The following is a 14,161-nucleotide window of genomic DNA, read 5'->3' as shown; positions in this document are numbered from 1 at the left end:
ATTATGGATGATATTAATAATTTTTCAACAATGAAAAATTATTCTATATCAAAATAATATGTTGAAGTAGTAGATTAAAAGTAAATATCATGTAATTATATTTTTCTCATTTTTTCTGTATCTTCCAGAATTATCTTTTTGATATATTTAATTGTTAGATTGTATTAATTTTTTTCTGTCTGTTGAATTTTCTTAATTCCCTTAAGGATTTTCTTGCAATCTCTCTACTTAGTGATTCCAATGCACTTTGGAAAAAAAATTAAAGCTTTTACTTTACATGCATGCATTCAAATGAATATATTTTATAACTCTTTACATAATGAGCCTGAACATTAAATTAAGTATCCTTTCTGAAGAACTCAGATTTTACAACACTAGGAAAATATTCAATATCCATGAATGAAGTAAAAAAATTACATTGTAGAACTCTAAAATGCATTAAGGAATTCACATAAAAACTATCGTTTCTAAGAAGAGTGTTGGTACTTCTTATTGGTATCATAATTATACTTGAAGCTACATTCCTCATCTATTAATTTTTATTTGCTTAACTGGTTGGGAGCCCAGAGATGGTAGCATTTGAAACACTATGCATTTTTTTATTATTTAAGTCAATGACAAAGATGTTATTCTAACCAATATTTGATATTTAAAGCTTAAAATATTGATATTTTATTTACTATAAATGAAATGAAAGCTTGCCATTTCCCATGATTACTGTTTTTTAATCTGTTTCAGTGAAGTTAATCTGCCTGGTACAAAATTAAAATATTGCTTTTCTGCTTTCCAGTGTTTGTTAATAAATAGAATTCTTAAAAAAAAAAAAAGAATGGTGGCTCAATAGATTGAGAACCAGACCTAGAGAAAAGAGGTCCTGGTTTCAAATGTGACCCCCTAGAAGTATGATGCTGAGACAGTCACTTGCCTCACATTGCCCACCCCTTAAAATTCTTTTTCTTTGTAAATTTACATGTTATATATTCTAAGACGGAAGGTATAAGGTTTCAATAAATAAATAGAAATAAAAAGGAATGACCATATGGAAGGAATACTAAAAAAATGGGGGAGCAAATCACATTAAAAACATTTCTTGAAACTACATTCAAAAAGGTAGTTAACATGTTTTCCTTAAAACCATAAGGTTGTCAAATGGGCCATATATAGGAATCCCATTATTTGTACTGTTTTTCATCCAATGCCCACCATAAAAGAAGTTAATATATAATTGTATGTAGCATATATAAAAAGCCAATTCTGAAGCTTACTTTTAATGCATCATTGTCTAATTCAAGAAGTTCTTGACTGCTTACTCTTTTATAATCAAATTTCAGGATATATTTTTTCATTCCAATACTCTTTAACCAATGGCCAACTTGAGTTTCTGTCCAGTCAGACACCAGCAGCTTTGGGGTATAAAAGAAGCAGAGGCGTCATCAAATAGCTAGAGATCAAGAGAGACAATATTTAAAAGCTTAGATTGGCCTATGTTAATATAACCCTTGACAGTGAAAACTGCGAAAGGGTCTTAGAGATTATTTTAAAAGCTCATTCCCTAGTAATTAAAATGGAGATAAGCACATAAATCTTTATGACAAATTTCACATAATGAAAATTTACCTTTAGGTCAGTTTCTTCCTGCTTGCGCACATTCTTTACTTGTTTACATGTTTTTTAAAACAAAAGAAACTCCGCCAATTGTATCCTTGGACATTGCTAGAATCATCCAAGATTTGAGAGGGAAATAATTAAAGCATAAAATATATTCTATTATGATGCAAAAAGTTACCTAAAGAGAAACACACTATAAAAATTCATAAATTTCAATTCCATAAGAAAGATAAAGCCATATTTTAAAGGAACTTTGGTTTTTTATGGGGCACATGTCTATGTAGGCATATATCGAAGAGAATAGGTATAACCTAACCTGACTTTTATGTTAAGAAAAAGAAACAAACAAGAAATGTAAGTCAATTAAGTTAAAAGTTTTGTGCATGTGGCATGGTATCATCTCTCCCTACCGCTTCCTCCTCTACATTAAACACAACTAATACATGATTTGTCTTGTAAGGAGTTGAAGTTTCCCTGATGTAGATTTGGAAGTAACACTGGATGTCAACTTGTGCCATCCCCTCATTTTATATAGATGAGAAATCTCAAACGTATTGATCAGAAATCACATAACCTCAATCACACAAGTTGAAGTGACAAAGCTCCAATTTGACCCTAGATACACTCTATGTCCTATATTTTTTCCTCTATGTTGGTGTTATCAAACTCAAAAAGAAATGGATCTCTTGGGGCCACTCCATAGGCTGTGAGTTAGATACCTCTATGCCAGAGTCCATTTGAGGAAGATGTGAACAACTGAGAAACCATACAGAAATAATGAGGTTCTTTTATATAAAGGAAAAACACAGCAAAATGGTAGCCAATTGGGGTAAAATCCAGCAGAAATAAATCATTTTGTCTGTTAAGAATTTTGTTATCCATTTATAAAAAGCATATCTCTTACCAAAACCAGGAAAACTGCATTGGAGCTTTTCCCATTGCAGGTTTGCCACTGCTGATCTCCTGTTCTAGTAATTCTTCTACTTGTTTTTTTTAATTGTGATATCTAAGAATATGAATAATTCAATGAGTAGAACAGTATAAGTTTCTTCCTAGGTTTAACCAGAGGCAACAGCAACCTTTAATTGCTTCCTATTGCTAATGACCCTCTATATTATCATGCAGAGGTAAGAACATAGAGCATTGGATTTAGAGGCAAGACACTTGAAGTCTTAGCAGGGGAGCTAGTCATCTATATGTATTCTCTGGGCTTCATTTTCCTCACCTACAAAATGAGTGGATTAAATAGATAATTTTTGAGCTTCCTCCTGAAAAACTGATCATTTGGAATCTACAAGAAAATATTAGCCAGCTGCAAGGGCAGTTTAAAACAAAGCTAGATTTAAGAAGATAAAAGGATGATTCAGTCAATAAAAAATATGTTCCATCAATTGGTGGTGGTGGTGGTGATCCTTCATTTCAAAGAATACCAGTGACATCACAGGGTAATATCTTAACTTATATGTGAATTGGATTTAAGTGAGTTGCCCAGAGTTGTCAGCCTCACTCTTTCTTCCAGAGTCATCTAAATCCTGTGGCAAGACAAAAGTCAGGATGACTGAAAATGCACCTAAATGATGTCAGTGTCTCTAATAGCCATCCAAGTTTTAAGCACTCGAAAGTGTTTGCTTCAGCCACCTTCATGGCTACTGAAACAAATTGCCTCATCCATCTGTTCTCGCAGGAGAGGTCTTCACAAGGCTAGGGTTAGACATAAACCCAAGCTTAACCCATCTGCCTGGACAGTTTTAACAGGCTGCTGCTGAAAACTATAGCTTGGAGCCACAGGTAAGAGCTGGGAAAGAGGTAGACACCAAACGGGGATAAGCAGCCCTGAAAAGCAATCAGCAAGCTCTCACAGTAGAGGTCCTAACCCTCCCTGAACACCAACTGAACATATCACCATAATAATGGTACTCAGCAGCCAAAAAAATAACAGCCCCTGAAGTGCATCATCCACTTTCCCACTGTGACTCATTCACCCCAGACTCAAAAGGCTGAACCAGATTGCCTACTGTTAGCAATGGCAATGATGCTCCAAAAGTTGTCATATTCACAATACCAGACAAATTCAGGTAAATGATGACACCCAAGAAAGTGATTTCTAATGAACCTTCTATATAGATAGGTTGTCTAACATCTATATAGGTTGTCTAACATCTATAGCTAAGAAAGGAAGCCATCTCTAACTTATTTGCCAACAGTTAAATTTAGATGGACAGTCATATAGATCGAAAGAGATAGATACAGATATATCTAAAATAATATTCATTTAAAACATTCAAAAATATATTTTTCATAGTACTAGGTTTGGGAAAATTAAAGCTAAAACAAATTATTTGCAAATTTCATATGGAATCTATTTTTTATCTATGTCAGTGATTAAAATGTTTATTAATATCAAACACTGATGCTTATAACATCATCTCTGTTCTATAATATCCTCTCTGTTCCATTCCAACCACTTTTTCATGATCTTTTCCTCTTCTTGGCACCTGGGCAATCGTTGTTCCAAATTTACCTGTACTTTTAAGCCTTTGCCAGAGTCAAAATAGGATCCATTTCTCTTTTCTCTATTGTGTCATTTTTGTTCTGAAAGAACTGTATTCTTTAAAAAACTTCACTGGTTGGTATGTGGAACTCATTCTTTTCAGAATATGTATATATGTATATGTATATGTAAATGTATATATAATACTTCTTTATTTAATTTGTCCAATATTTTTTCCAAGCATTTCTCCTTTGAAACTATGTACACCAAAAGGTCAGATTGGTGTTCTCACAGTACTACTTTTCATATGAGATTTAAAGAACATGAGTAGTTAAGTAAGTTGTTCAAAGTTCCAAACAGCTAGTAAATGGTATAGTCAAATCTGCAGAAGGCGAAATAGACTGAATCCTCCCCCCACCTCACTTTTCTCAAAAGAATCTTGACCTGCCTCACTTTCTGCATAACTCTGACAAAGGTGATGGTGAGTCTCATTAGAAAGGCAGCTAGAGACTCAAGCTAGAGTTTACACATTCATTTTAAGTAGGGAATTAGAGTGAGCCCCACGCTTAATAAAATCTTAGGGTGACACAGATTAACTAGGGAGAGAATGTATTCCATTCCTTCTTACAATTTGGATTCTGTAATATATCTTTAAAGTGACAATGCATTCTTCCCACAGAATCTTGGCTTGTCCATTTACGAGCTGGGTGTACTTGAACAAGTAGTGTCTTATTTCCAGACTCTTCCTGTTTTTGTTTTCCGTAAAATCTGGAAAATGATATTTATGTAACCTCCTCCACAGAGTTGTCATGAAGATAAAACAAGATGATATGCCTTAAAGAGAGTATTTTACATTAAAAGAAATCAGATACATGTGACATTGTATAATGCACATCTCTTAAGAATATGGCAGCGTTGATCTTGATAGGTAATTTATAAATTTAGGAGTAATTTTCTGTTTTTGCAATCTTTTCCCCGCTCACTAGCTTCAGTTTTTGCACCAGCCTAGATACCATTTGTATGTGTATTTGTGTTTTGTCTGTATGTGTGTGTGTATGTCTATATGTTTCTTTTTCCCAGAAAATTTACTTATAATCAGGCAGAATATAAACTTTGTGGTAAGACACATGGGATTATTCTTGGCACAGAAACATATAAGTCAAAGGTAATCATCAGCTGTGATTCTTAGTTTCCTCTTGTAGTAATAGGGATAACAAAATGTTCTATCTCATCCTTGAGTGTTATAGTTCAAAAACTTGAAAGTCTTTCAAAAATGCACATTCTTCTTTTTATAGATAATATATCTTAAAAAAACAAATTCTAGGTTTTGAATAAGTCAACAATCATTAGTAAGTGCATCAAGTGTTCCAGGTACAGCACCAAGGATACAGAAAAAGACAAAAAAGTCAATCTCTGCTCTCAAGGAGTTCTTGGTAAAAAAAACATTTTCAATGTCTATGAAAAAAAATCTTTAACATGCGGAAGGCATTCTATGCTCACACATGCATATATGTACAGACATATAGATATGTATATGTATATATGGATGTATATGTGTGTACATATGTGAATATGTACATTTATGGATATAGATACCTCAGCAGCTTCCTCTCTTTAGAACTGCCCTCTTCACTTTTATTCAGATTTTGCATGAAGACAAAAGTTGCATGCTGAAAGTTAAGATGTAGGAAGAAAAGGCACTCCATTTCCTCAATGCAAAAACAAAAGAAAACAAATTGCCTCAAAACAAAGAAAAGTTGGAGCAACATCTCACTGTAGGTAACAGAAGAGAGCAATCTGATAGTACTGGCAGATCTTGGAACCCAGCTGGAGTCACTCTATACACGTAGAGAAGGTAAGGAACCTTCAAACTCTCATGTGACATCAGAGCCTTGGGAGTCCAAAGGAGTAAAGATGGAACTAGAATTAACAATGAACTATCCACTTCCAAATGGCAAAAGAATCTTGAGGTTACAGGGATGCAAGAAGGGGGAACTAGAACTACAGTGAAGTAATTTGCTTACTTACATGTGGTGGGGGAAAGCCTGGGGCAGTAGAAATCAAAGCAGGGAACCTTTTCCACCCAGGCTACTTGGTAGGGGCAGTGAAGCAACATAGTGGGGACCAGACTAACCCACAAAACAATGGGGGAACTGGTAAGTCATTATGCTAAATATAGTTGGATGAAACAGTTGCCAACCTCCCCAGAACATGCCAGTACTGCTGTCTCCTTGACAGGCAAACCACGAGGAACAAGGGCAGCTAGTCCTACACCAAATACCAGAGAAGAGTACTCTGTAATCTTAGAACAATATACCCTTTTACTCCAGGAACAGAGAAGGATCTCAAAAGATAAATATGGTTACAAAGGAAAGAAAAAAATGGAAAAACAAGTAAAAAAAGAAAAAACTGACCTGGGAAATGTACTTTAGTGACAAGGAAGATCAATATATGGACTCAGAAGAGGACAACAATGCCATAAAGGAAACATGTGAAGCCTCAAAAGAAAGTGGGCAAGGAGTTTAGATCTTAAAAAGAATCCCTGGAAGAAGTTAAAAAATATAAGGGAATTAATTGAAAAACTCAACAGCTGGGGGAAAAAAATCATTGAAGAAAAAAACTTCCTAATTAATTGAATCCACCAAATGGGAATAGAGACCAAAAAACAACAACAACAACAAACAAACAAACAAAACAAAAAAACAAACCCAAAACCAAAACAAACAAAACAGAACCTGAAGGAAACAACCCTTTAAAGAAAAGACAGTCAAGTGGAAAAGGAAACCCAAGAACTCAAGGAAGAAAACTCCTTAAAATTAGAATTGGACTGATAGAAGTTAATGAAACCATAAGCAAGAAACAATAAAACAAAATCCAAAATTAAAAAAAAAATAGAAGAAAGTCTGAAATACTTCAATTGTAAATATGACCAGCCTAGAAAATAGACCCAGGAGAAATCATCTGAAGATCATCAGAATACCTGAAAACCATGATCAATAGAAAATCCTGAATTTCATATTTTAAGAAGTCCTCAGGGAATATTACGATATCCTCAAACAAGAGGGGGAAATAGAAATAGAGAGAATCCACCAATCTCTTCCTGAAAGAGAACCCAAAATAAAATACCCCAGTACTACTATAACCAAATTCCAGAACTCCCAGGCCACAGAAAAAGTAGTAGAAGCTGCCAGAAGGAAACATTTTAAATATTGAGGAGCCATAGTCAGGATTCTCCAGGACATAGCAGTTTTTACATTAAAGGACTGGAAGGCACAGAATATGACATTCTGAAAAGCAAAGATTCAAAGGACTGCAACCTAGAATTATACACCGAGTAAAGCCAAGATTAAACTTCCAAAAGGTAACAACTGCTCTTTAATGAAATAGAGAAATTTGGACTTTTCTCATGCAAAAAAGTTGAAAACAAAATTTGATGACTAAATTCAAAACTCAAGAGAGGAATAATACTTGATAGTTTTGCGAAAGTTGAATTGAGTTCATTCATACCTGGCAAGATGATCATTGAAATAATTAAGACATCTATAATAGTTCAAAGGCAAGCTAAAGCTAAAGAATCTAAAATACTTAATATTGAAAATAATACTTAAGATTAAAGTATCTAAAATACTTAATATTGGAGCAATAAAAGGGGTATGCATCAAAGAAAGGAAGCTAAATAAGATGGGATGATATTAAATGGGAGGGAATGGGAAAGAAGAATAAATGGAGAAGAGAGAAAAGGAGATCTAGAAGGAGGCAAACTATTTCTCATTAACAGGCACATAAACAGCAAATCCAGTGGAGGAGATGTGCTTTAACTCTGATTGGACCTTACTCTCATCAGAACTAGCTCAAAAAGGAAATAACAGCCATATTCATCTGTAGAAACTTATCTTACCCTATAGGGAAGTAGGAGGTTAGAGAGAATAAGGGGTTGAGGGTGAACAAAAAAGGAGGGTTGAATTGGGGGAGGTGATAGTCAATAACAAAACATCTATGAACATGGAAAGGCTGAAAAGAGAGAAAGAGAAGAATAAACAAGGAAAATAAGATGCATGAAAACACAATTAGTAATATGGAATGTGGATGTGAATGGACTGAACTTACACATAAAACAGAAAAGGATAGCAGAGTTGTTTAAACACCAGAACACCACATTATTCTGCCCACAAGAAACACATTTAAAACATGGAGACAACACACACAGAATAAAAGAGGCTGGAGTAGCATATACTATGCCTCAAATAAAGTAATAAAAGCCAGGATAGCAAATCTGATTTCAGAGAAATCAAAAGCAAAGACTGATCTGATCAAAGGAAATAAGGAAAGAAATATCATAATGATAAAAGGTTTGATAGATAATGAAAATTATATCATTATTAAACATTTATGTATCAAATGTCATAGCATCCATATTCATAAAGGAAGAATTAATGAAGTTACAGAAGGAAAAATAAAATAAGAATATTACTAGTGGGGAATATCTCAACCTTCCCCTGTCAAAAGTAGATAAATCCAACCAGAAAATAAACAAGAAAGAAGTTAAGAAGGTAAAGAGAACTTTAGAAAACCCAGACATGATAGACCTCTGGAGAAAACTGAAGGGAAATAGAAAGGAAAGCACTTTTTCTCAGCAATATGTGTGACTTTCACAAAAATCAACCACATAAGTGGTCATAAAAGCCTCACATCCAAATGTTAAGAAACAGAAATATTAAATCCATACTTTTCAGACCAGAATGCTAGAAAAGTGACACAAAATGCAGAAGACTAAAAATAAATTAGAAACTAATTTTTAGAATTAGAAACAATCTTTTCCTAAAGAGCAAATGGATCAAAGATTAAATCATAGAAACAAATAACAATTTCATTAACAACATTTATGGAATGCAAACAAAATTTATGGGATGTAGCCAAGCACTACTTAGAAGGAAATTCATATCTCATAGCTTATATTAATAAAATAGAGAAACAGAACATCAATTAATTGGTTAGGCAAGTAAAAAAACTATAAAAAAACAAATTAAAAACCCATAATTAAACGGCAATTTGGAAATCCTGAAAATCAAGGGAGATATGAATAAATTGAAATAAAACTATAGAACTAACAAATAAGAAAAAAATTTGGTTTTTTGAAAAAATAAATCAAATATATAAATCATGGCTTACTTAATTTAAAAAAGTATTTTAATTTAATTAAATTTAAAAGATTTTACTGAAATAAAACAAATGAGAAAGGAAACAACAAATCTAGGAAACAACCAATGGGGGGGGGTTATATAAAGTATCTGACTAAAGCCTCATTTCTCAAATATATAGAGAACCAAGTCAAATTTATAAGAATACAAAACATTCCCCAATCAAGAAATAGATATCAACAGGCAGTTCTCAGAGGAAGAGATTAAAATTATTCAGTTATAGGAACAAATGCTCCAAATCACTACTGATGAGAGAAAGTTAAATTAAAACAATTCTGAGATATGTCTTCTTAACTTTCATATTAGCTAAACTGACTTAAATGATAAATGTTGGAGGAGACATGGGAAAAATGAAACACTGATATGCTGTTGGTGGAACTATGAAATGATACAACCATTCTTGAGAGCTATAGGGAACCATACCCAAAGACAACTATGCATACCCTTTGAGCCGGTAGTCTCATTACAGGCTTAGTATCCCAAATGGATCAAAGATAGAATAAAAGGAATTAACTGTACCAAAATATTATTGGCACCTTTTTTTGTAGTGGCAAAGAATTGGTAACTATGGGGTTATTCATCATGTGGGAGAAGAATGAACAAGTTGTTCTATATAGTTATAATGAAATACTATTGTACCATAAAAAAACAGTGAAAGAGTGAGTTCAGAAAAAAGTGAACAGAACCAGAAGAACAATGTATATAGTAACAGAAGTATTTTGCCATGATCAACTGTGAAGGACTAAAACCATTATCAGTAAAGTAAGTCTCCAAGATAACTGCAAGGGATTCATGAAGAAAATAGTGTCTGTAGCCAAAGACAGAATTTTAGAAGCTAAGGACAGATCAAAACCTGACATCTGCTCCTATAATATAACCTTCATGAGATTTATATTGTAAGAGTGATAGGTGTCTTCTATCATCTATGGACAGAAAGAACATGGAAGTATGTATAACATGAAAGTATGGGTATATGCTCCTCTCTCCTATTAATCATCTTGTCTGGGAGCGGGAGGAGGGTAAGTAGCAAATCTGAATTTTAAAATGGTAAAAAAAAAAACTTGTCCAAAATTGTTTCTCCATGTAACATTTAAATTTTTTTTAATTTTTAAAAATTTTTTAATTTAAAATTAAAATTGTACAATTAAAAAATTAAAAATATTTGTGTTAATAGACCAACAGAATGTTTATCAGCTAAAATTCCATATTTACATTATAACCTCTGCTGCCTCTTTTCTTGACACTAATTGATTCCTTTCAGCCTAATCAAGAATCAAACTCTTACCTAAACTGATATCCTCTGCGGCCAATAATTGCCCTGTTGTTATATCTTCTTTTACTGTCTCCTCAGGCTGATTTCCGATATTCACTTCAGATATGTTCACGTATTTTTTAAGTTTCTCTATCAAGTTGTTAGTCTGAAATTTGTGCAACCATAATAATTCTATTAATTTCAATTTATTCAATCCTTTTTTTCTCCAGCATTCATAACTATTCTATAAATAACTCATTTGTACCTGCTAGCCACTTATCTGGCCTCTCTGCTCTCCAATTAACCCCTTAATACTATACATGAAAAATACTTATACACAAATTCCATGAATAGGTTGTCAGGGAATAATAATCAAAATAGATTTAAGGATTAACATGAAGTTAGGGATAGGGATAGACATTCGTATAGAGGTCGAAATGGGGATGGGAAAGGGAAAGGGGATAGGAATAGACATAGTAGATGAGGTTAGGGATAGAATTCAAAGGCAAAAAGATCTCCCAGTGAAGAATTAACTTTTTGAAGGAAAGTGTCACTTCCATTGCTCTCTAGTTGCAGAGAGTTTCCCAGAGCACTAAGATGTTACCGACTTGGTGAGGTTTAGACATCCAGGATGGACATTAGAAGGAGGACTTCATAGTAAGTCTTCCTTCTTAATATTATCAAATGAAACCACTCTCTGTGTGTAGATTTTATTCACAAAGAAGAGGGAAAATATTTGAGCCAGACACTGGGTTTTTAATCATAGATACAGTTCATATATATATATATATATATATATATATATATATATATATATATATATATATATATATATATGAACTGTACTCTCACACTTTCATCAATTTCCTTGAGGTCTTTTTTATATTTCTGACCTTCTTCTTCTATTATTCTTTTCAATTCCATCTCTTCATTTTTTAATTCCATTTCTCTGCAGAAGAAAAAGGAATCGTTGGGAAAAAAGACCTAAAAAATAGATCCAGAAGAGACAATTTAAGAAACATTGGACTACCAGAAAATCATGACCAAAGAAAAAAGTCTGGATATCATTCTACAGGAAATTATTCAAGAAAACTGCTCAGGCATTCTTGAACAAGAGGGTAAAGTAGACATTGAAAGAATCCACAGACCACCTGCTGCATTTAATAGCTAATTGACAACACCAAGGAATGTTATAGCCAAGTTCAAGAATTTCCAGAATAAGGAAAAGATGCTACAAAGAAACCATTCAGATATCATGGATGCACAGTTAGGATAACACAGGAACTGGCTGCATCCACTCTGATGGACTGCAAGGCAAAAAATATGATATTACAGAATATGAAATATGAAACTGGGTCTACAACCAAGAATCAACTACCCAGCAATATTGATTATAGTCATGCACTGGAAATTTTGGTAATTTAATTTTAAAAAGACTTCCAAGCATTCCTAAAGAAAAGACCTGACATACAGAAAATTTCATACCCCAAAACAGAACTCAAGAGAATCACCAAAAGGTAAGAAAGAAAAAAGAAAGAAAACCAAACTTTTTAAGGGACCCAATGAGGTAAAAATGATATGTATTTCTATAAGAAAAGATTTTGATAACACTTAAAAATGTTATTTTCATCAGGTTAGCTAGAAAGAGGGTACAGTGACAAACTGTATAGGATGATATGTCAAAATGTATTTAAAAAACTAGATGTAAACATAGGTTAATACTAAGAGAAATTGGAAAAGAGATAAAATGGGGTAAATATATTTTTCATAAAGAAGCTCATGGGGGAGGGGGAGAAGATCAATTCAATGGAAGAATGGAAGAGTTTGGCAACATGTAATACTTAAATCTTATACACACTGAAATTGACTCAGAGAGAGAACAATCAGATCCATTGGGGCAGAGAATTGTATTGTTTCTTATGGAGAAGTAGAAGGATAATAAATGGGCATGTGGGGAGGGGAGCTACACAAGAGAGGGAGAGGTTGGGGGGTCATTTAAAAGGCACTATAGTAAGAGGGGAATAAATAAGAGGGGAGGACATTGGAAAGGGAGTAACATTAGGGAGGGGAAAAGAGAGAGACTGACTAAAATCAAGAAGTTGGGGAGAAGGGTAAGAAGGCTATTTGGAAAGGAAACAAGACTGATAGTTGGTGGGGGAAGGGGCAACTGGGAGTGGCATTTGGGTCTTGTGACTAGCCCTTATTCCTGCCTGGTTGTTACTTCCTTCCTGGTGTTGGAGGTGGGAGGAGTGTTGGCTTCCCAGTCCTGATTCCGAGTGCCTCTTCTCAATTCAGCCCAAAGACACAGGCCCAACCAGTTTCTGAAAGTTAGAACTGTTCTTGTTTGCTTTCTATCTACTGCTAAGATTCTGAAATCAACAAAACTAGCACAGAAGATGGGAGTGGGAGAAACCCTCTGCCAGCCATATTTCCAACAACAATTCAGCAGCAAGACTTAGAAAAAGAAATTTCATTTTAATTGCCCTAGACAATATAAAATATTTAGCAATCTACTTGCCAAGACAAGCAGGAATTTTATGAACCCAATTACAAAACACTTTCCACACAATTAAAACTAGATCTAAATAATTGGGAAAGTACAATGACTCATGGCTAGGATGAATTAACATAATAAAATGATACTTCCTACCTAAAAATTAATTTACTTTTTCAGTACCATATTAATAAAACTACCAAAAAAACTATTTTATTGAACTAGAAAAAATAATTACAAAATTCATCTGGAAGTACAAAGGAATATCAAGGGGACTAATGGGGGAAAAATGTGAATGGTGGGAGCCTACCAGTACCAGATCTTAAACTGTACTATAAAGCAGTGATCATCTCAACATTATGGTACTGTCTAAGAGACATTGGAGACTCAGTGGTATAGATTTGGGGTAATTGATCAAATATTGGGTTCTTATAAAAAAAAAAACCTAGAATCTCCATAAAAGATAACAGAAGGAAGCCCAGAATTAACCTTTTTATAAACCATAGAAACAGGATAAATTTGAAAGAAACATTTTGAATGTATTATATACCAATAAAAATAATTCTAGCTCCATATGGTAGAGATTCTTAATTCTATATACAAACCACTTTTCTACTTTGAGACATGCTCACTTTATGTAATGCTTAAGTTCAGAATAAAGAAATATTTTCAATCATTCTATGACACACTAGATGAATGATTTTAAATACAAAACTAAATAATTGAATTTTTCACTTAAAATGCCCAACATTAGATCTTGTGACAGAGGCAGGCACTAAACAAAAAGTGCCAGGCTGAAGAGTGTGTGGATCTGATCACTTCATTGGGGAAGGGGCGCCAGGAGCAGGAGGTTGGAATCTTGAGGAAGAGAAGGTTATCTTCAGAAGAGCAATTGGTCTTTCAGTGGGGAGAAGCTGAAGACAGAAGGTTGAATAAGACTTTATCCTGAGGGTTACCCACTTTTTCCTGCTTGTGACAGGAAATTTCCCCCCAACACTTCTCAATTGAAGGGACTGAGAGAAGAGAAACCTGAAAAAAGGCATTTTGATTCTGTCAGGCTTTACCTCAGCTCCTGTTGCCCTGTTTCTGAACTGTGGCCAAGGGGCCAAACCCAGGGT

The sequence above is a fragment of the Monodelphis domestica genome, chromosome 4, assembly GCF_027887165.1.
Source record: "Monodelphis domestica isolate mMonDom1 chromosome 4, mMonDom1.pri, whole genome shotgun sequence".
Lineage (NCBI taxonomy): Eukaryota > Metazoa > Chordata > Mammalia > Didelphimorphia > Didelphidae > Monodelphis > Monodelphis domestica.
This window is presented reverse-complemented; position numbering follows the sequence as displayed.